Source organism: Protopterus annectens, chromosome 7.part0, assembly GCF_019279795.1.
Source record: "Protopterus annectens isolate FY-2018-M chromosome 7.part0, PAN1.0, whole genome shotgun sequence".
Classification (NCBI taxonomy): Eukaryota; Metazoa; Chordata; order Ceratodontiformes; family Protopteridae; genus Protopterus; species Protopterus annectens.
This window is the reverse complement of record NC_056739.1, coordinates 11,130,416-11,154,498: the sequence shown is the minus strand read 5'-3', so window position 1 is coordinate 11,154,498 and position 24,083 is coordinate 11,130,416. Positions and strand designations below refer to the sequence as shown.

The 24,083-nt window shown below is 36.0% G+C and overlaps 1 protein-coding gene across 6 annotated transcripts in view; it reads right to left on the bottom strand.

The window, feature by feature from the left end:
• Nucleotides 1-24,083, bottom strand: part of LOC122806215 — a 330,985-nt gene that overhangs the window by 248,245 nt on the left and 58,657 nt on the right. The gene's annotated exons all lie outside the window — the stretch shown is intronic.

Genomic DNA, 24,083 nt, shown 5'->3' with positions numbered 1-24,083 from the left:
GGTAAGTTAATGGTTAATTATTGATCTCCAGCTGTCATGCTTAATTGACAGATACACAGGCTGTCAGTTAAGTCATCACCGCCCATTCTATAGCCCATTCCCTAACTATATCTGAGCAGGATAAGATATATGTGTGTCTCAGTTTATACAGTCACTACTTTTGCATTACTTGCTGCCCTTCAAACTGTTCAACTCTGAAAAATTACTGAGCTGTACATCTGAGCTGTACATCTACTAAATGAGTCAGCTATACTGCTTATTGCTGCCTTAAGTAATTTGCAGGTCACTTTTATACTAGTTTATCTGTTTAATAACATGCTGTATTTACACTTAGTTCATTTTTTACCAAGTTGTATTATATACTCTATTCATTGTTGTTTTACTGTGTTAACTTGCCCCTGGCCCAGACTGCAGCTAAAGATGGTCTTGGACTAGTTCACTTACTCTTCTGTTAAATATAAAATAAAGTCAGTCAATGAAAAAATATGGGTTTTAATAAAACAAACTGATAAAAATAGATTCCTTTTCTTTAAGCATTGTCAGGTTACCCCCTCCCCTTTATTTACTGTGAGATTCCTTTAAAATCCCAGTAGTAGCCAGTTCCTTGGCATTGATGGATGAAGCCCATATTCTAACTCAGATAAACTGGGATTCATTAGTGAAATGGGTGCTGGAGGAGGAGCTAGTTCTTGAGGGACAGAAGTGATGAAGAGGAACCTGCTTGTCTCTCCCATGGGATAGAGTTGGGGGTGTATATCCTATGATGCACCCATTACCTACAGCCCCTGGTGGGGACTAGAGATTGATAGAGATATCTACCTCAGAGGGGTGGGTCTTTTAGGGTAATGTCTCAAAATTACCCCATTGCATGTCCAAAATTTCAAAACTTTCATAGCTTGCAGGCATGCACAGCGTGTAAGGAAAAAAAAAAAACATCTTCTGATGTCTGCATTATTGATGGCAGTGACACAGCCATGCTGTCACACTATAAAGAAGTATGAGTGGATGTTAATGACTTTGGTGGTAGCCCATGATCAACAAGCAGAAAATAAAGGGGAGTCTCCTGATAATAATCACTACTTATCTGTCTTAGCATTTGCTTTATACAAGAAAGTACTGACTCAGTAAAAGGACAAAGTATTTCATCCACATCCCTGAGGATAGGATTTTAATTGCTTGCTAATTTTTTTCTTCCAAAATGTTAAGTATTCTAAGAAAAGCTGCAACCCCCAAACACTAAAAAGTCATATCTTGGAAAAAACAGAAGAGATTTGTGTTTTGGGCAGATTCTCAATGTGTGATCCTTTGTATTGCATAATACCAACACTGCTACATTATTTCATTCATCTTTTTTGAAGACAACCTTTTTTATGCTTACATTAAGGTTTCATTTTCTCCAGTTTCTGCATGCAGTTGTGTCTTAGGTAGCAGTAAATCCTTCTAATAAGAATTTTCTTAAAGGGGTTCTGCACTTGAGATCTCCAAATAGATATTTCTCTTTCTTAGGAATGAGTTTTTTGCTGGAAAAGCTGTCTTTATCTCCTTTTGGGCAAACTGCAATACTGTTAGACCTCTTGGGTTTCTCTTTATAGAACAGTAAATAGTGCCCATTTGTCATATTGACAATGTTTCTGTCTCTTCTCAATACTGGCTGTATTTTGCTGAATCAAATGTCCCCCTAGAAGTAGCCATTTCATCTTAATTCGGCCATGTGGCCAGGTAATTTATGTGCTAATATTTTAGTAGTTTGCCACAATTTTTTCAGACAATCTGAAATGTTCGTGCTCTGCTCCAGGATGGAACTCTTGTACTTATTAATAGAGACCTGATAAGTCAGGGGCACAACAGCCAGATTTACTGAGATACAGTCCTTTTGACATGTATGTCAGGGAGTCTGAAGTCCCTTCTAGAGGGCACAGTAGCAAAGTCCAAAGATTTCTTTGCTCAGTCTGCCCTCAGATCCATCATAGCTGGATCTACCTTACAGTTTCTGTAAGGTCTCATCTGTCTGGGGGATCTCTTTACAGTTAATTCCTTTTCCAGAACAAAGGGTTGGTATATTTAGGCTGCTGGAAATGTCTTTAACTTGTACTTTAGTAAATGAAGAGGAGTAGGGCGGGGCTTTGTACAAGTCACTGTTACATAATCAAATACCTCTCTTTATATAAAAAAATCTCTTACCTCCCCAGCTATATTATTCTTTCATCATGTACTGGGTCTCCAAAAAAGAAGCAACCTCTGAGAGAGAACCTAGTAAAACTGAAGAAATACACTCTGGCTTCCTGAGAGCAATTGATCAGAGCGCTGTAATAAATGTCCTCTATTTCAGCATCTAAAGTGAAATTTGTCTTTATTTTTAGTATCCTTAAAACAGTTCATTCAGTCCAGGAAGTCTGGAGAACATTGTGGAGAAGTAGTCAGGGGTGAAATTTTCCTATTAACAATTTGAAAGGGGAACTCATACCAAAGTCTCTTGTTACTTTCAGGTCAACACTAATTACATTCGGCCATGTGTCCATTCACTTTTCCTCCTGCAATGTGGTCATGATCCTTCCTGAAATGACATCTGAACTGGTCACTTCTGACACCAGTAAGGTCAGAAACTCCAGTTTCATGGGACCATTGAAATACATGGAACCCTAATACTGACAAATGTTTAATTTTTGGCTATTCTTTTCAGTAAGAACTGAAGAAGGTTCGTGGCTTTTACTGGTGTCAGCAGTCACTATCAAAGTGACGTTCTCCAACTTTATTATCCAGGATAATGCTGTCTATCCTGTTTTGGTTTTGGCTGCTGTTTTTGATAGCCTTAATGTTTTGTGACTGCAAAAACTGAAACTCAGAGAGATATTTTTTTCCTTTTTCATTTATTTTTAATTATTTATACCCTTCAACATTTTCTTAAGTCCACTGCTTTCAGTTTTTCTAAGTGAAGAAAAGCTTGTAAAAAAATTCAGCTTTCTAACTCATATGCTGGATTGGAAGACCTTGAAGACAAAAACAAGATGTTTTACTCTTGGCAAGTATGCTTAGTGTAAATATTGTCCTCTTTAGGCTAGTTTGCAAGTTGCACAGGAACCTACCATAACACCAGAACTTCAGGGTCTGAACTTGAAGTGTTTTGTAAAATGTTTCTCCCCAACTCCAGACAAGACTCTCTGCAAAGCTCTACAGCTTCCTCAGAGGGGGTGTATCACAAGGATGAGATGTAATAAAGTGCATCTTGACTTTTCAGAAAATTAAAGTTTGTTTGTGTCTTTCGGCTTTTCCCGGTTAGGGGTCGCCACAGCGGAACTCCGGTCCGCTAACGATTGGCAGTAGATTTTTACATACTGGCTTGCCAGGCCTGACGCACAACCTTCAACGAAGGTATGCCCATTCACGCATGTCTCCACGCAGAAGACGCTGTAGCTGAGAATCGAACCGGACAGTGTCTTACTGTGAGGCGACAACGCTACCGCTTTTCAGAAAATTAAAGTACATTCCAGTAAAAATAGATGAACTCTGAAACACTTTTACACCTTTTAAAGCATTTTACAGAGAGTGTTTCTTGTCTTCTGTACCCCAGCCCCCTGCTACGTACTGATATTAACTGTGAGACTGCTGAACCACAGGTAGGCAAATATTCTGACATACTTCTGTATAAACCTGGACTCCTAAATGTTTGTCTACAGTAGTCATCACACTCTCAGAAATATAACCTGAGACTGACCATGAAAATCCACAAAATAATACTCGGTTAGGTCATGGATAAAAATGTTTTGTGTCAGCATGAGAAAGTTTCATGATGATTCCTTCCATCAGCTTGTACATTATGCTTGTTAGGCTGATCAGTCTTTAATTAATTATTTGCTTCTGTGAAGTGCCTCCCTTGTAGAATGGCACTATGATAGCATGCTTCCAGATCATAGCAATGTAGACAGTTTTTAATACTCTGTTAAGAATATGCACATGGGGATACTAGGCTGTTTTTGATTGCAAATATTAGGGTTCCTTGTATTTCAATGGTCCCATGAAACTGGAGTTTCTGACCTTACTGTTGTCAGATGTGACCAGTTCAGATGCCATTTCAAGAAGGATCATGACCACATTGCAGGAGGAAGAGTGAATGGGTTTCCCATTTGTGGACTGAAATTTGCTCGAATAAGTATGGTAGCATTTGCTAGCTCTATTTTGGTCATCCCACTTTTTTCTAGTACCCTACATTCTTCTTTCTTTGTCTTCATTTTTTAAATGCAGTTGTACAATGCCTTAATATTCCTATTTTTTTCTCAATAGTTTTTTACTAAAAATTCTAACAAAAACTTTAATATATGATAATAGAAATATTATAATACAAATATACATATCTAAAAGAACAATAATAAACAACTAAAATAACTATTTACAATGCTGTCTACTATAACAACTTCAACAACTGGCTAAGCTTCTGGTGTCATTCAAAGGGGATCCAGTATCTGTCTGTCTGTCTGCCTGGGACAACATGATCGACATACCACAATGCTTTGCTAGACATGGTCTGCACCTGTCACCCCTGGTATTCAGGTTACTGGCTAAGGCTCTTACCACACCTATAGTGCCTTTTTTAGGCAAAGTTCAAAGGACAAAACCACCACCATAACAGGAACAAGCATGCAAAATCTGAAGGTAATGCTACTCAATGCTAGAAGTCTAAACCTCAAAATGCACTCTCTCGAGGCACTCCTAAAAATGGAGAACATCGATATCTGTGCAGTAACTGAGACCTGGTTCAAGGCTCCAGAGAGCACCCCTGCAATACCAGGCTACAACTCTTACCACACTTTTTGGCCACCAAACCAGGATCGGAACACTAAAGGTGGAGGAGTGTCCATATTCACCAAGGATATTCACACCACGAGGCTAGTTGCCCAACACACTGCATCTGAAATTCTCCAGGTGCAACTAACACTAGGTAAGACTGCAATCCAAATTGTAGCTTGCTACAGATCCCCCACCATGCCCCAAGATTCTCACTACACCTTTCTAAACATACTGGAAAATATTAAGATACAACCAAACACCCTAATACTGGGTGACTTCAGCTACCCTGTCATTAACTTTGAAAACTACTCATGTACCGACACCTTTGCCCAACGGTTCTTGGAATTCATAAATTCCAACGCCCTGGATCAACTAATCCATTGTCTCACCAGGGGCTCCAATATCCTAGACCTGGTCATTACCAACATGGGAAATCGATGCTCCACACCTATGGTCACCCTCTCGTTGGTCAGGTCAGACCATAAGCTAATCACCCTTAACATCCACATCCCACCCCCCCCCCCCCAGTAAGGAAACCTCCATAAAAACCTTCTCCAAAGCCAACTTCATGCTTCTCAAGTCAAAAGTGACAAACTTCATGACAACCATGCAGACAGGAACTGAAAGTTCAACTGCTGAGTCCTACACTAAGGCACTGTACAAGCACATCCACTCATGTATGAATTGTGCCATCCAAAAAAGAACCAAGATGCTCTCCTCCAAAAAATGAAGCCAATCTGGTGGTCCCCTGCCATAAACAAACTTTACAACAAAAGAAAGAAACTGTTGCAGAAAAGAGGAAAATCCAAGGATGCAAAAAACTCCCTTAATAGCCTCAGTAAGAAGCTGAGATCCCTCATAAAATCCTCCAAAGCTAGTTACGAAAATAAAATTGTCAAAGATTCCAAAGACAACCACAAGGCATTCTATAACTATGTTAAGAATCTAAATGGCAATGCTCAGATCTGCTCTGAGCTACAACAGAATGGCATTAAATATACTGATTCCAAGGATATTGCCAATATCCTGGCAGATCAATTCAGTGCCAACTTCACCCCCCTCTCACCCCCTAAATGGCCCATCTCAATACCGGAAGATTGCCAGATTCTGGTAATAATGGCCACACAGGTAAAAAACGCACTCTCCACAGCTAAGAATAGAGCATCCCATAGGACCAGATGACATTCTGGGCTGTGTACTACATGAACTACAAAATGTCATGTTTAATCATAGCCTCACCTCAGGCTTTGTGCCCACTGAGTGGTGCACAGCTACAGTTATCCCACTCCACAAGGGGGGATCCACCTTTGATCCTGGAAACTACCACCCCATCAGTCTGACAAGCCGGATCTGCAAGGCTATGGAATGTATTGTCATGGAACTTTTAAACAAAGACATTGGCAACCTTCAAACACTGGACCCCACCCAGTTTGGGTTTGTGAAGGGCTGATCTTGTCTCCTGAAACTGATTGACTTCTTTGAATCAGTCTCCAGAGCCATGGACAAGGGTAAGGCAGTCCACACAGCCTATCTGGACCCACCAAGGCCTTTGACACCATTCTCCATTCTGGAATCATAGATAAACTTACTAAGCTGGGCATTAATCCCTATGTCACTCGATGGGTTGCCAACTGGCTTACTGACAAAACCCATACTGTAAACGTAGCTGACTCCAAATCCATCTCCAGACAAGTGACAAGTGGAGTACCTCAGGGTTCAGTCCTGGGACCACTTTTGTTTGCCATCTACTTCTCTGAAGTACAGGCCAATACTAAGGGACTCTGGCGAGCAAAGTTCGCAGATGACTGCAAACTGGGAGCCATTATTGAATCTCCAAATGATGTGGATACTCTACAAAAGGGCCTTACAGAAACAGATGCTTGGTGCCAGAGCCATGGGCTCAAGCTCAATGCCAAGAAATATATAGTTATCACCTTTGGGTAAAAAACATGTGCCTGTGAATTACCACACAGGTGGCAGTACACTAAACACCGAAAGTGTGATAAGAGACTTAGGGACACAGGTGGACAGTGGTCTCACCTTCAATAACCACATTGCCACAACAGTCAGGAAATCCTTCTATGTGGCACACCTCATCACTAAGGGCTTTTCATCCAGAAAAAAAGGAGGTCATTGTCCCACTGTAATCATCCCTCATTAGACCCATTATAGAATACAACACCCCATTTGGTATGTACTTCTCAAGACACGTGCAACAACTGGAAAGGCCACAGAAATACCTCACTAAAAGAATCACAGGCCTAAAGCAGATACCCTATGCTGACTGCCTTAAAAAACTCCAGCTATACTCTGTTGCATATCATCTACTCAGTGGCAATCTCTGCTTAACATACAAGGCCATGTCAAACCCAGAGCTGTTGGACATGCTACACTTAAAAAAATCCCAATCCCTCAGAGCCACATGCTCTAGGGATCTAAACTTTGTCATCACAATAAACAAAACATGCTGGAGGGATAGGTTCCTGACCCAGAGACTCCCCAGACTCTGGAATAGACTGCCCATACATGTCAAGCAGAGCACCTCTTTGGCCCTCTTCAAAAGGAACCTTGATGATTGGATGGGAGAAAGGAAATTCACCCCGGGGATCAAGTCAGTCGCCCTGCTAGACAGGGGTCCAGGAAGTAAATAGTGTGGGAAGAAATAGCCAGGGAATTGTTATGGCTAGGCTTGCATAGGCCCTAAGGCTAATAGCCTAGTACCAACCTATGAATCTTTAAAACAAAGTTTTTTAAACAGAAAAAGAAATGCGATGAGTAGTTGTAATTAAGTCTTTTTATCCAGCAGTTCTTTGATTTTCAACCATATATTATATGAAGAGGTGATTCTAGATATCCTTTTCTTGATAGTGATAAGTTCAAGATGACAGGCTTCAATTGTCAAGTGTACCAATACCTTCATAGTAGGATTAGTCTGATTCTTCCAGTTCTTGATGATGACTTTCCTTGCTAATGTTAAGATACTCCATAAAAGAGGGTATTTTATTTTAATGACACAAGTGGGAATAGGTGCATTAAATAAAATAAGACATTTAGTCAGCACAAATCTATCATTAAAAACAGACTGTAAGAGAGAATTCATATTACCCCAATATGTTTTAAGTTTTATCCAGTTGTAAAACGTATGCTGCCAGTCAGCTTTAACATTTAGTTTATATCTCCAGCATCATATGTCTTTATTAAACATCAATTCAACTTTATATGGTGTGATAAAGGTTCTATATAAGAACTTTCAAGAGAATATCCTCCAACTTAATGATGAAGTAGTTTGTTTTGAAGGCGGGAGTATTAGAGTTTTATCATCTTCATTTGGGGAGTTATTATTAACAAGTTTAAAATAATCCCAGTAGCTTTCTTTAATAACATACTGTTGATTTTTTAAGTATCTTATATATTTTAGATAGAAGTTTCTTTCCAATTATATACTGGTGCATTAGAATAATGAGTAAATCAATGAATGTCATGAACAAATTTTCTAACTATTGGTTGAATTAGATTAATCTTATGTTCAACCAACTGTCTAAAATTTAGAATTTCTAACCACATGTCTTCACTTAACTCAAAATTATTAATTCTATGGTCAACATTTTGTAACTTCTCATTGTCTAGTAATTTATACCAGTATAACAGAGGTTTGTCTTTAAATGTAGTCATCATTTTTAAATTAATTAAATGCTTTTAATTAAATTAAATGCATTAATACTATTTTCAGTGTAGGAAATTAGAAAGACAAAGAAAACCCATGCTTTATATTCAGGATTCCTGAAAATAAAAATTTTAAAGGAAGTTATTATTGTATTAATATAATACGAGTTAAATGGTTTGTTTTTTTTTCTATAAAATGGTCTTTTACTAACCAATTAAATTTATTAGTAGCTATTTTAGTATATCATTTTGTTCATTTATTGGATTTACACCAAATACTTCCCTGAATATCTTTCCATTTGGCATTATAATTGTTAATTAACCAATAAATGATTGTCTTAACAATTGAGGATAAGGAATATAATTCTAAATCTGGAAGACCAATACCATCTGATGTCCATTTTCTAATGTGATGGTTTAAAGCCAATCTAGGCTTAGTAGGAAACCATAAAACTCTCAGAAACAAAGAATTATACTTTTTTATATATGTTTTGGGAGTGGGAGGGATAAAGATTGTATTATATAGAATTATAGGAAGGAATAATAATTTTATTAAGGAGAGTCTTTCTTTCATAGTGAAAAAATATTCTATTTATTTATAGTTTGTTTTATGGCATTTAAGTTATTATTATAATTAAGGGTTGTTATATCTTTAATATTATCAGACAAGTTTATCCCTAAGTAAGGGATTTTACCATCTTTCATAATGCACTTATGTAATTTCTTATCTATTTTATTAATAATTTAAATTAACAGGTAGTATTTTAGTCTTATTCTCATTAAATCTGAGCCCCAATTTCTTCTGGAATATTTCTATTGCTTGAAATACTACAATAAGAGAAGAATTACAATCAGTCAAAGTTAATAGGATGTCATCTGCAAATAATTGTATTTTGGGGTTTAAATCATTATTTATTAGTATGCCTTTGATGTTTTTATTTGATCTTATATAATTTGCAAAAGGTTCCATAACTAGAGCAAAAAGCAATGGGGAGAAGGGACAGCCCTGTTTAGTACTTTAGTAATCATGACTGGGAAGTATATGATCCTATCTTAATGTATGCAAAGGAGTTTTCAAAGAGAAGTTTGATTAATTGTAAGAAATTGTTTGAAAAATTACATTCCTCCAGTACTAATATTAAGTACTCCCAATTAACTGAATCAAATGCACTATTGATATCTAGACTAACCAATGTTAGTTCTTTTTTGAATTATTAGTATAATCAATTATTGACAGTATTCGCTTGGTATTATCATAAGTGTTCCTGTTCATTATAAATCCAGTCTGATCATTGTTATCGACACTGGAAGAAATTGTTTTATTCTAGAGACATACATTGCCATGAATATTTTATAATCTACATTTAATAATGAAATTGGTGTATATGAAGAACATTGTGCTAAGTCCTTGTCAGGGTTCAAAATTGGGAATATTAGGGTGTATCTCCAGGATGGTGCTACCTCTGTAAGTCCTTTGGCTATTGAAAATACCTACAGTAAAATACTCAAAGCATCTTTAGTCATCATTTTGTATAGTTCAGGTATTATACCATCATTTCCAGGTACCTTATTGGGTTTTAATTCATTAATTTGAATTTTGAGTTCAGATACCGATATAGGCTTGTCAGTTATTTTTATTTAAACATGTGACAGTCTATTTTCAGTACATTTTTATAAATGTTTTAATTAGATCTTATGTATCCATTGTTGGTATGTGTTGATTAATCATATTAAAATGGGACCCGAAAACATCCAGCATATGTTCTATTTCAGTAACTTTTTTTTACTACTAGAGTAGTATAATTTTTTGATGTGGTTAGATTTAACAATCATTTTGTTCTAGTAGTCAATTTATGCATGGATGTAGGATTTATGGAATAATTAGTTATTTTAATCTTTTCTAAATGTATCATAGTTTTCTGTTGTAAAATTTCTAAATTGTTTAAGCTATTTACTTCTTCTGTTATTTCCTTTTTGACTATCTAATTTTAACTTATCAATTTTCCCCTGTAAATCTATCAGTTATTTGTCCAATTGTTTCTTTTTTGTGTGTGGATACCAACTTGTAATTTTGCCAAAAGGTATGCTTTTAAAGAGTCCCATACAAAAATATCTAAGGTGTTACCTGTATGATTAATTTCAGTAAAAGTTTGAATTTCTTTATTAAGAAACTTCTTAAAGTCTTTCATATTAGTTATATATGCAGAAATCCTTATAAACTGGGATGTTATTATTACAATTCAATATCACTTCAAATGTTTTCATGTTATGATCTGACAGTGGGCAAGAGACTACTTTAAGATTATCTATTCTACTAGTGATCTCATTTGAAACATATACTCTTTCTATTCGTGATTGTTTCCCATGCCTGTGTGAGAAATGTGTAAAGAGTGAGTCAGGCACTGAAAACTCATATATATCCCTCAAATTATGTAGGTCAGTGAACTCCATCAAAGTCGTGACTGAGGCAGATTTCTTCCTTTTACAGCTAGTATTGGTATCCTTGTCAGATAAAATACAATTAAATTTACCTGCAAAAATAATGTTTTCCTTTTTTTGTTGTTTAACTGTCTTTATTCCCAATCCTGGTATCTAATAGATATTAATAAAAGCGTATAATTTTGTTTTAATCTCTAAGGATACTGAACAAAACATGCCTTTTTCATTACTAAATGTGTTAAGGATTTTAGGTAGAGGCAATGAATTTTTCCATAAAATAGCCACCCCTCTTCTCTTTTGTTTGCAAAGAGAGCTAGTCAGTACAGAATAGTGTTTAGTATTACGTTTATCCAAATCATCTTTTATTAAATGTGTTTCCTGTAAAAAGATAACTTGGGAATGAAGTATTTTTAAAAATTTGTATAAACTACCCCTATTGCAACTATTATTTAATATATTGATATTAATTAATATGCATTTCAAGTTCACCATACTACTGAAATAGGAAAAAAATAAATAAATGTAACATATAATACCCTCATCATACCTCTCAACTGTACAGATTTTTGTAGAATGTCCAGATTTTTGCCTAATATTCATAAAATTTATTTTGCCTAATATGTTATTCATAAAATTGTGGTTTTCTTTCAAATTAATGGCAGATCATTAAGGACTAAAGTTAGAAAATAATGACAAACATTTGAGTTTCAGCCTTCATACCCTTCAGTAAATTCATGCTAATGCAGAACCTATTATTCTATCAACTTTCCAAGTCTGTAAGAGCAATATTTAAAAAGTGTCCCTATTTTTGGCCTTTTGTCCCACATTTATGCATGGCTTTGTAAAGATTTCTTGCTCTAAGAAGTTCAGAGGTATGAACCTCATACATTTGTAAATAATATGGTACTGAAAACTATTATAGTATGTAGTGAACTGCTTACTCATAGTTATAAGATAATTGAGATTGTTAACTGTAAACTTTCTATCAAGAGCAGTAGACACCAAAAAATAAATGAATTAATTTGTAAACTACTATAATGCACTGTTCTCCCCCATGGAGTTTAAAACTCCTGGTTTGAACAGCAATCCTATTCAAACAATACCACCTACCCACAAATAAGTATCTAGCATCACACTACTAGTTCTAAAGTTATGATATGTGAAAGGTCTAACTTACTTAACAAAACAGTATACACATAATATTCAGATTATAAACACGCACTTGCTTGCTATAAAACTTGTGCAACTCTTGTAGTCATTTGGTTCTATTTATAAAAACCTATATAGTATTATAATAAATTCAAACATTTCTTTCAGTTCTGAGAAAAAAAAAACAGATTAACACAGATTAAAGACAATACGTATAGCACTGTTTATAACAATCATGCTACATTACTAACATGCTATTATATATTATTGATAATGAGACATGAGTCTATTTAAACTTAATTCTGACTACAAGACTGTACATGTTTGGATATTATGGCAAACACATACGATATTTCAAAAAATAAAACTTCTCTAAAAAAAAATCTTTGCATATTTGTGAGGACTTGCATATACAATTATCTTTCAAAACATGTATCTTCTATAAACAGGATATCATATTAACTAGAACATACCTTTGAAATATAAAATAGTAAAAGAGTAACTGTGATGTTTAAAATAACTAATAATATGTTCCCAAAATAATATTTGTACTGAGGGATAACTAGTGGTTGGCAACATACCCACTACAGTCTTTTTAAGAGACACATGGATTCCCAGCTTATCAAAATGACTGTGTAATTTTGTCTGACTTTGTGGAAAACATGCTATTACTTTCATATTAGTCTCTCCTTTACTATGCATCAGACTTTCAACTAACTTTCAGAGCATGAGCTTCTAATACTGCCATGTATTTGAGCTCCTCACCTCCTGCTCAGAAAGTACATCCACACAGAAACCAACACAAATCATTACTACATATACATATCTATTGCCCACATATGCAGAAAAAGTCAACCACGGAAGGGGATGACATCAACAGACATAAACAAGATTGTCCTCCCTTCTTTAAATTAATAGAATAGAATGTAATTTGAATAATAAAATATCTTAGGATAAAAGTTGAAGAAATGAATTCTATATTTCGTATGGTGCCACGGTACTATAAAATGAGTTGTATAACTTCAAGAGAGAAATACAGGTTTTACAAGTGTTAAAATAGTAATTTTGAGACAAATGTAGCAGAGAATACAAGTTAATTAATACCTTCTTACTATTTAGTACTTAATTTCTGCTAAAATCAATCATAAAATAACATTTTATTCAGTATTTCTCTCTCTCTCTCTCTCACACATACAAACACACACATACACACACACACACACACACACACACACACACACACACATACACACACAAAACTCTATATAAATTGTCTCCTGAGAGAAAAGGGTGGGAAAGAAACATTCTATTAGAACCTGCTGTGTGAGAGGGAAATACCACTGTCAGTAAACAACTTTCATTCATGTTACTCTGAGAAAGAAGGCTGTATAAGTGGTTAAAACCAGCATATTCCCTGCTATTTTAGAACCCATGCTGTAACACTTCTTGTTATCATTTTATGTTTTATTTTTATTTTAACTATTTGGTACACATACTCACTCTCTTGCTATTTTTTTTTTTTATATAAATATATATATATATATATATATTTCCTACCAGGGGTGGAAGAACAAAAGAATAACCGACAGGTTTCAAAGTGAAACCTTATGGTTTAAACACAAAAATTATCTTCGCTGCTGTATTTTAGTGATCCTGTATCCCAGGACAGTTCACGCAGATGTGGGCGTGACTTGCATGATTGTCATGCCAAATGGCTGTGATGTATGCAAATGATGGTTGTGCAGATTTGATGATGACATCATGTGTACAGTTTACCCTTTTCCTCGATGTAGTGCGATCTCGGAGTTGGCATATTAAATTTGCAGGGAGTATGGGGGGTACAGGGAGCACAGCCTCCCTGCAAAAATGTAAAAAACAAAATACATTAGGTAAGTGTAGTGCCCCCTGTAGCTAAGTGCCAAATACCCGATGAATATTCATGTGGCTGGTGAAGACATCAACATGAATATTCAGGGTTTAGGCAGGACTTGTTACTGCGCACCCAGGGAGGTACTCATGTACATGATTGCCTGTATTTTTTCTCTCTTAAACCCTCTTCAATGAATAAACTGGCAGCAAACATCACAGATGAGACTATATAAGGGAAAAAATAAAAAAGAAAGAAAAAACAGGAAAAAAGAAAAGTTTCATACACACTACATACACCCACCATTTTATTACTGCATTAGTAAAGAAGAACTCATAAACAGCAGAAAGGTCTGATATCTCTTAGAGAAAAGCACATGCAAATCTCGTACATACAACAACTCACATATTTCAATCAACCATGAAATGAATAGTTAAAAGTTAAAAAACACCATTAAACAGTCAGTCCATTCACAACACACTTAATGTATTGTGAGCAGCTTGTTATTATGTTGTTATCATGAGCTATCACTTTAGGATTTATGTGGCACATATATGAAAAAGGAAAGCAGGATATGTGTGTAAAGAAAGCTTGTTATTAGTTAAAGAGTTAATTTCTTAATACTTATTAAGCTAAGAAATACATTAAATATGGAAAATAAAATGTAGAATATTACCTTAGCAATACATATAGGAAAAGAAAAGGTAACATTTATTTACCTTATCGAAAAGTGAATCCGTGTTTCCTTCCTTTCACCTATATCTCCAGTAACTGAATTGGTAAACTTTGTCATGGAAAAATAATTTTGTTATTAAAACAGTTAACATCAATGTTATATTAAAGCTGAGTCATTTGGCCTTTAGTTTCTTTTTCTTCTCAATGATTTTCCAGGTATTTACTTCTGCTTGCCTCTTCAAAGTACTATTGTTCCAGTCCACATCTTGAGTTTGGTCTAGAATTTTTTTTTTTGGGGGGGGTCTTCAAAGTGTTTAACTTCATCCAGTATGAATATTTTGAGCCTGAGAGGAAAGAACAAATGCACCTTAAACTGTCTTTTCTTTTATAGAAAGCAAAAAACTTTTCCTTCTGGTCATCACAGCATTGGACTAGTCTTAATAGTTTGTCATCCAGTTTAATAGGAGATTTGGACCAGGAAGTTTTAAGTATTAGCTCCTTGTCTTAAGGTGAGAAGAACTTAACAATAACTAATATCAGTGAAGAGTTAGTTTTTGATGAAGTAGAAACTAGAGACCTGTGTGCTCTTTCTATACCATGCAACATAACTTTAGATAAATTCAGAATCTTAGGAAGCCAGACAGTAAGAAAGTTGACCATATTTTCTCCTTCTATTTTTTCAGGTAGTCCAAAACTATGAATGTTATTTCTCTTGGATCGATTTTCCAAGTCATCAGTTTTGTTTAGTAGTAAGGTATTATGTCACAGTAGAAATTCAGTGTTGTTTTCATCTTTGGATACTCTGCCTTTTATGTCATTAAGGGCATCTTCCATTCCAGATATCTGAGACTTCTGTTGTTTTAAAATCTTGTGTATCTGTTCCATCTTTTTGGAACATTTTTCTTTAAAGCTGTCAAGTTTATTATCCATTCTGTCCATTTTTAAAGAAAGTAATTGTAGATTAAAAGCAACATATTGGAGTTCTTTTTTTAAAGGCAAGTCTTAAGAGATTGTCATTGAATGACTCATTTCACAGCTACTGGTACAGACCTTTCAAATGAATAATTTGACAGGAAAAAAATTCAAATATTTAGAATTTTTTAGCTTAATATACTTCTATGCAGTATCAGGTAACTGATTTTGTTAAAAAAAAGTGGTTTAGGAGCTTATAAAATATCTGATCACCATGGTTTTGGGAGATTTTAACTACTCATCTATTGACTTGGTAAATTACTTGTGCTCAAATTCACTTCCCCAAAGCTTCCTCAACTTCATTAACTTTAATGCCCTGGAATAACTGGTTGATTCCCCCACAAGGGGTGCCAACATCCTGGATCTGGTGCTTACTAATATGGGGTACCATTGTAGCACCCCCACTGTGAGGTCTTCCCTTGTGAGATCTGATCACAAATCAGTCTCATTCTAAGTAACTATCACATCTGACACCCCCACCAGCAGCAGCTAAACTACAAAAATCTCCAAAGCAGATTATAACCTCTTACGGTATGGTATAAATAGCTTCACTGTACCTCTCCCCTCAGACAGAACTGGCAACTATGCCGAGTTATACATCAATGATTTATAAAAGCACCTGTATAACTACATTGACTCAGCTGTACCTGATAGGACCAAAACAAACTCCTCAAGGAAGAACAAACCAGCCTGGTGGACAACTGCCATTAACAGGTTTTACAGTAAGAGGAAGAAATTGCTGTCTAAGAGTAAGAAGGAGTGAGCCCTAAACTGGAAACACTTCATCCTTAGCTTAAACATGCAAATAAGACTTCTTTTGAAGTCCTCCAAAGTAAACTATGAATTAAAATTAGCTTTCTCAACTAAGGACAACCATAAGGCATGCTTTAGTTACATTCTTAACCAATAGTAAAGACCCAGATATGTGCTGAACTGGTAGTTAATGATACCACATATACTGAGATTGTGGATATAGCCAATCTGTTGGTCGACAGGTTCTATGAAAACCTCACTCCACTGTCCCTGCCACATGCACCCCATGACACCCCTACCACCTATCCCCTACCTTGTATCTATAAAGGGCAGGTCAGAAATGCCCTCTCTAAAGCCAAAAACACAGCATCTATGGGACCTGATAACATCCCAGGCTGTGTCCTACATGGGCTCCAACAAGAATTAGCAACACCATTGGGTACTCTTTTCAATCACTGTTAAGCACCGGCTTTGTCCCAGCTGAATGGAAAATGGCCAATGTTATTCCCTTGCACAAAGGTGGTGCTTCCCACTGACCCTGGGAACTACAGACTATTAGCATGACTAGCCTTATCTGCAAGGCCATGGAGGAAATTGTCATGGACCTTATCAATAAAGATATAGGTAACTTCCAAACACTTGACCCTACTCACCCAGCTAGGTATCAAACCTTATATCCTTAGATGGGTCGCTAACTGGTTAACCGATCGAACACATATAGTCAAAATAGGGGAATCCACCTCCAACAGCAGACCTGTAACAAATGGTGTTTTTTAGGGATCAGTCCTGGGACCTCTACTGTTTGGAATCTATTTTTCCAAAGTACAAGCAAAGTGTGGCTGACAGAGTTTGCTGATGACTGCAAGCTGGGAGCAGTCACAGAATCTCCAAAGGATGTCAACATCCTACAAGAGGGTCTTACACAAACAAATGATTTGCCAAAGTCATGGCCTTAAATTCAATGCAAAAAAAGTATTATCATCCCATTCACTAAGAGCGATGTCCCTGCTAACTGCCACATCAATAGCAATGCCCTAAGTACGCACTCAGTGGTGAGAGACCTGGGCCCACAGGTTGACAGCAACCTTATCTTTGATCACCATGACTCCACAGTGGTAAGAAGGGCATTCTATATTGCTCATCTCATAAGTAAGGGCATTACCTTCAGAAAAAAATAAGTTATAACCTTCCTATACTCTTCCATCATCAGCCTAATAATTGAGTACAATGCCCCTTTTGGTCTGTACCTTTCCAAGCACCTGCAGCAATTGGAGAGAACACAAAAGTTCCTCACAAGGAAAATTCAAGGTCTTCAGCATCTATCCTAAGTGGATCATCTGAAATCACTGCCACTTTACTCTCTTTCATATAGACTACTCAGAGGCAATCTCTGCCTTGCAGATAAGGCAATCTCTGACCTTGCTTTATTGGAAATGCTGCACATCTGCAAGTCAAATGGTACATGGGTTACTTGCTCTAAAGACCTTAACCTGGTATGTGACATTAACAGAACCTGCTGGAGGGACAGATTTATCTCCCAGAGGTTACCAAGCCTTTGGAACAGACTCCCACTTCATGTTAAACAGAGCACCCATTGGTCCTCTTCAAACGCAATCTGGACAATTGCATGGGTAACTGTAAATTCACCATGGGGGTTCCACCTGTGTCCCTTTTGGACAGGGGCAATAGATGCTGATCATGGAAATAAGGGTAGAACTTGGCTAGGCTTGTGAAGGCCCTAGGGCTATTAGCCTAGTAACCTCCTATGATCCTATAAAAATAAAATTTCCTGTCAGAAATAGAAATAGAACTAGAGTCTACCTTGATGTCATGTTTTACCTCAAGGAGTTGACCCTACCTTTTTTCAGTTGGTTTTGATGAAGTTTAAGGCTTGGCTGCTCTCTCCTTTTAGTTTAAAATGTGTTGATTTTATAACTCCACTATTTGTTAAAGAATTTCGCAGTGTAGTTATACCTCATGGGGATGAATTTGAGGATGCAGTTGTTTTAAAATGTCATAGAGAGCTAATACTAATACACTATTAGGCTGCAAGAGACACTTGATACATGGTCCAAATGGACTGATGAAAGGTTCAGGGCACCATATATGTCATTTATGCAAATCATTAAGATTGTTAAGGGCAATATAGCTGCCATTTTAAAGCTTTGGTTTGATGTATATGATGAGTGTTGTGGCACTGTGGTCAAAACAAGAAAGGGTGGGGCAACGTTCACTTAGCTCAGATAAATGTTTGTCAGGATGATACCTCATATATTTATGCCCCTTTTCAACACTTTTATTATTTGTTCAAGTCTTTTAATGTTTATAAATGAAGTAGTGCTTGCTGCCAGTTTTTTTATTGGCTGAGACCATACCTCTCAAGTGTTCTGATTTATGCACAGAGCTATGATTTTGTCCCTCAGATTTAGTTTTGCTCTTAAATCCTCTTAAATTTCTGATGTTCTTCATAGAGTCAGACTTGGTCTTGGGTGCATACATTATAAAATAAATAAACTAAGCCTTTACAAAGTTTGCTTATCACTGACTACAAAGATTACAATATATAAAGACTTTTTATTGTGACAAATAGTTATCCTTTTTCTGACCCACTGCTATGACTTTTAAATGCCAGTGCTATGATTTTTAATGCCAGAGGTTGAGCGGTATGTTTGAAGTATAGTTTTCTTAGTCAGTGGAGGGATAATTTAGGTCAGCAAGTAGAAAAGTATTCCATTACCGGGGACGTTATAACTTTATCAAGGAAGTAGTTATGTTACTGAGTAACTTGAAAGGGCTACAATAACATGTTACAAAATTGTAGTTTGTGTTCTTTATTATAGCCTAGATTTATGCAAATGATATCTGGAAAAAGTTTCCAGAAGGACATTAAAAAATGCTCTTGCAAAACCAGGCCTACTCTTAGAAATGAAAGATTTTTTTCTAAAACATACAGCACTAGTGATAACAGTTCTTGCTAAATGGACCTTAAAAGGCTTGGGCAACAGTTTTTCAGATGATGTCATACGTTGCTTCCTTTCTGTGTTTTCATTAGTACATAATCTGTAGGCTTACTCTTAAAGGTCTGTCAGCTCATTCTTGCAGAAAGTAGCAGCTTTTATTGCCTGCAGTTATGTAGAAGACCATCAGGGGTGCATCACTATGGTATTAAAACAGGTGGAACTGGACACCAGATGGAATTAGTAGATGTGCAAGTGTAAAACCCTTGTATACTGTTCATAGGTTAGTACTAGGCTAAATGCCTTTGTGGGCCATTTTAAGCCTAACCATTTACCCCATCTGAGTATCAAACCCTGCACCTTGTGTTTGTAAGGTAAACACCTTAACCATTATGCCAACCTCCCAATGTCAGTAAAAAGAAACATGGATGCCATAAAAACTCATAGCCAGGCAACAGTTCAACATAACATCTATGATGTATAAACAGCTCTTTAGCAAGCTGACAAGAAGCTCTTAAAAGAAACTCGCAAGGAACTGATTTAATTTTCAGGTATTTTTACTGTTAGTTAAATGATATTTCCAAGGAATTAATAGTGACAAGACTTCTAAAAATCTCCTGTAGAAATACATGACATTCTGTATTCCTTATTTCCTCTTAAAAAGGAGAAATCCATACTGTAAATCATTTCAGCACCCACACAACATATTCTCATTCACCCCTCAACCTTGCATATAATAATGTGGGACACAGACTCAGCAATGTGTGACTGAGTCAAAATGTGCCACATCCTAACTTCACACTGCATGCGTAGTGTTCACATTTTTTGTCACACCTGTGAAATTTGTATTACAGGTGTAAATCCAGCCCTTGCACTAATACTACACCAACCGGATATAATAAAATGTAAAGCATAAATAATTTAACAGACCTAAAATGCATCTGTAGGAAAGTGTTTTGATCATGAAAACTGTATGGCTAAGCTGGAAGGTATGCAATAGGGTGACAAAGAAATGCAGAAGTGTACATTATATGTATTTTAATATGTAAAAAAGCAGTTTATTGCAGCTTTCTCATAATGACACAATGAACACGGGTGCATGTTATTTGGATACTGCACAGCTGTGAACACTGCAAGGTCTTAATCATATTCTGTGTAGAATAGAATACATCAAAATGTATGCAGATGCACTTCAAGCTAATATTGGTAAGACCTAGTTAGTTAAAATAAAAGAACCCAAGTGATGAATTTAGTTGTCTTCCTAATGCTTTCACTTAATGAAATAAAAGACCAGTTTTCCTAAATCCACCCAACTAACAGATTTACACACATTTAAGGTATTAGAATATCAGTCCAGTATGTCATCTCCTCCTTCTTAATCTAATTTCTCACTACACAGTGCTTCATTTATATAAATAATGCCTTTGTTGCAGATTAATAATAGCTATTGTGCATTATCGGATTGTACTTTAAAATCTGGTAAATTGTTCCTGGGGCCTTTGGGGAATGGGGCTGTCTTTAAAAGCAGAGAAGATATAAAGGACATTCCAGTATTGCTCATTGTATTAAAATACCCAGGCATCATTTATACAAATAAACCACAATTCTTTTATAACTGGAAACACTATGAGTATTGGACCAAGTTAGAAAATATCCAGCCAGATGGTCAAAACTACACTTTAACCTATGGGCCATATTTCAGTTCTGAAGATGAATATCTTTCTAGAGTATTTTTCATATGGATCAGTGAGACCACCTAATTTCCTGTTGGGGTCATGAAACAAATGAGCTGGTGGTGGTTTCTATTTGGGATTATAAATGCCATAGAAACTGAAATAAACTGGCTTGTATAAATTGAAAAGGGGGACTGAAATTATTTGGCTTCGGCATCTAACACAGTGTTAGCAGGTTCATTAAACTACTTAAGTCTGTAGATTATGTAACATTCTCCCAGAATGCAGCACTGCTCTAGATCTATCTTGTTTTGGGAGGAAGACAGGGAAACAAAATACCATTTCCTACACTGATATGTATTATGAAAAATGGCAAACAGCAAAGCAATTTTACTGTAGCCCATATATAACACTGCGTCATAAGTTTTTTCCCTCATCCATTAACATCTGCTAACTTATAGCTCAGTGAAAAGTTTATATTGCGTTACTGAAAGTTTACTTAATCGAATCAATAAAGGTAGAACTTTATTGCTCAATTAAGTAAAATATCGAATAACGTAAAAAAAAAAACAAATTAAAAAAAAAAACTAAATTGTGTAGCCCCCCTGCACCCCCCTACTTAAATGTACCAACTCCGAGACAGCACTACATAAATGGAAATTTCCCCCTACGGAGATTTCCATTTACTTGTACGATGTTCTTCACTTTCGATATTGTCGTGCTGACAATATCAGACTCAATATTGTCAGCTTACGACAACGTGAAGTAGACCCCTCAGGGAGAATTATTATTCAGTGCCAAATATTAATTTCAAATTTCAAGGCAAATGTCAAGGTCAGACAGCACTCAGCTGAGTGAACTACTGTGGCAGGCATCTACATCTAATTTTGGACCTCTTCCAAAACCCCCACTACAAATATTCAGTTATGGAGATTTCCTTGCTGCTAATACATTCAGCAGAATTAAACAGTGACTACACTTTTGCACCCTGTATATTTATTTATTTTTATTTATTTTATTTTATTTTCCATTTGTTTACTGGGTTAGCCCGACTGGACACAAGGTGACTGTTTTCAGCAGAAGCCCAGGGGGAAAAGCTTGAGATACATAGTAAAAAACTGTAAAAAAAAATAATAAAAATAATAAAAAATGTATAAACATAGCTATTTTGTGCAAAGAGCATATAATATATAAAAGGAGTAAAATCAGAGTTTTACAAATGATGCAGCATGCAGTGGTTAGAATATTGAGAAACAATTAAACAAGATATTATACAACAAATATATAATTGCTTGAACATAAATTCAAAAAGAAGTTTCCACAGACAAACAGGGTCATAAACTAGAAATCATAACTATAAAGGTGGCCTAAACACTTGGTTCACAGTACCATGAACTAAGTGAAGCTACACAGTACACCTGTGATCTAGGGACGTTGACAGTCAGGAACAGGTGAAATTAGTCTTGTTCTGTACAGCAACATATCCAAGTTTTGAACAGGAGAGCTTTTAGTAGGGATTTGAAAGTATGTTTACTATTTAGACATCTAATGTCAGGGGGTAGAGAGTTCCAGGTCTTAGCAACTGCATAGGAATAAAGAGATTGGCCTGAGCTATGTTAGCAATTAGTAACAGGAAGATCCTAGTTGATGCGCAGTATTATGGAAAGGTGAGGAGACCAGAGAGGGCAGGTATTTTATTTGGTTGGTATGTCAGTTGATGGGTCAGGAGAAGTTGATTGTATTTTAGTAGTTTAGGGAGTTCTAACCATCCTAGTTGTCTTAGGGAGAGGCAGTGATGAGAACTAAACTTAACATTGGTTGCAAATTTTGAGATTCTATTGTAGCAGGTAGATAGTTTTAGAAGGTCAGATTTGTTTAGGTTAGTTAGAACTGGGGAAGTGCATTGTAAGGTGGAGAGTAGATGAGGATGAGAGATAGTGATTTGGGATTCCTGTGTCATGAAGCTCTTGCAGTGGTAGAGTGAACCTATATATATGTATATATATGTATATATATATATATATATATATATATATATATATATATATATATATATATATATATATATATATATTTATACACATACACACAGGCAACATGTCATTTCAAAGCAATACTGCTTTCTTGCGGGAGACGGTTACATCTGTGCAGACTTAGAACATTTCTAGCAGTACTGACTTGATAGCAGCCTGTATAGACTGTATATATACAGCAGTGTAGCACTGTGGAAGAGATGGCGCCTTAATGCTGCTCTTGCCTAAATCTATGGGGTAAAAATGAGAGAACATTAGATGCTACAGTGGCATTTAGTCCAGTCTAGTCACACATCCTGCTACCTTATATGAAGATAATAAGAAAAACACTATTGCTGCTAAAGAGAGACCACTTTTGTCAAGTTCAACTGACTTCTTTAGACTCTAAAACAGCAGTGAAAACATCTGTATATATATATATATATATATATATATATATATATATATATACACCTGTGTATATATACAGCAGTGTAGCACTGTGGAAGAGATGGTGCCTTAATGCTGCTCTTGCCTAAATCTATGGGGTAAAAATGAGAGAACATTAGTTGCTACAGTGGCATTTAGTCCAGTCTAGTCACACATCTTGCTATCTTATATGAAGATAATAAGAAAAATACTATTGCTGCTAAAGAGAGACCACTTTTGTCAAGTTCAACTGACTTCTTTAGAGTCTAAAACAGCAGTGAAAACACCTGACAACCTGATTAAATACTTAATTCGGAAATGACATTTCATTGCAAAGCAATAAAATATAAGAATTCACCAGGCTCAATTTATTCCAAGCAAATCTGGTACCTCGGCCATTCGCCTTCTCAGGATAATAAACCTCTGACAAAAGGTCACTTTTATACAGGTTAGACCCAGCTGATTAACAATTAAACAATTACATAATAAATTTCAATTAATCCATATTAAGCAAATGTGCTGTTTCCTTGGGTCATAATGATCACAGTAACTTTTTCTTAGTATAGTCTCTTTGCTCCATTGAAGGTGTCTGCTAAGAAGACCAAAAGACTTTTGTCTCTTTCTGTAAGCCTGTTCAACTGGACTATTCCCTGGGCTGGGTCATGGTGTCGCACTTACTACAACAAGCCTTTGTATCTCTTGCATTCATGCC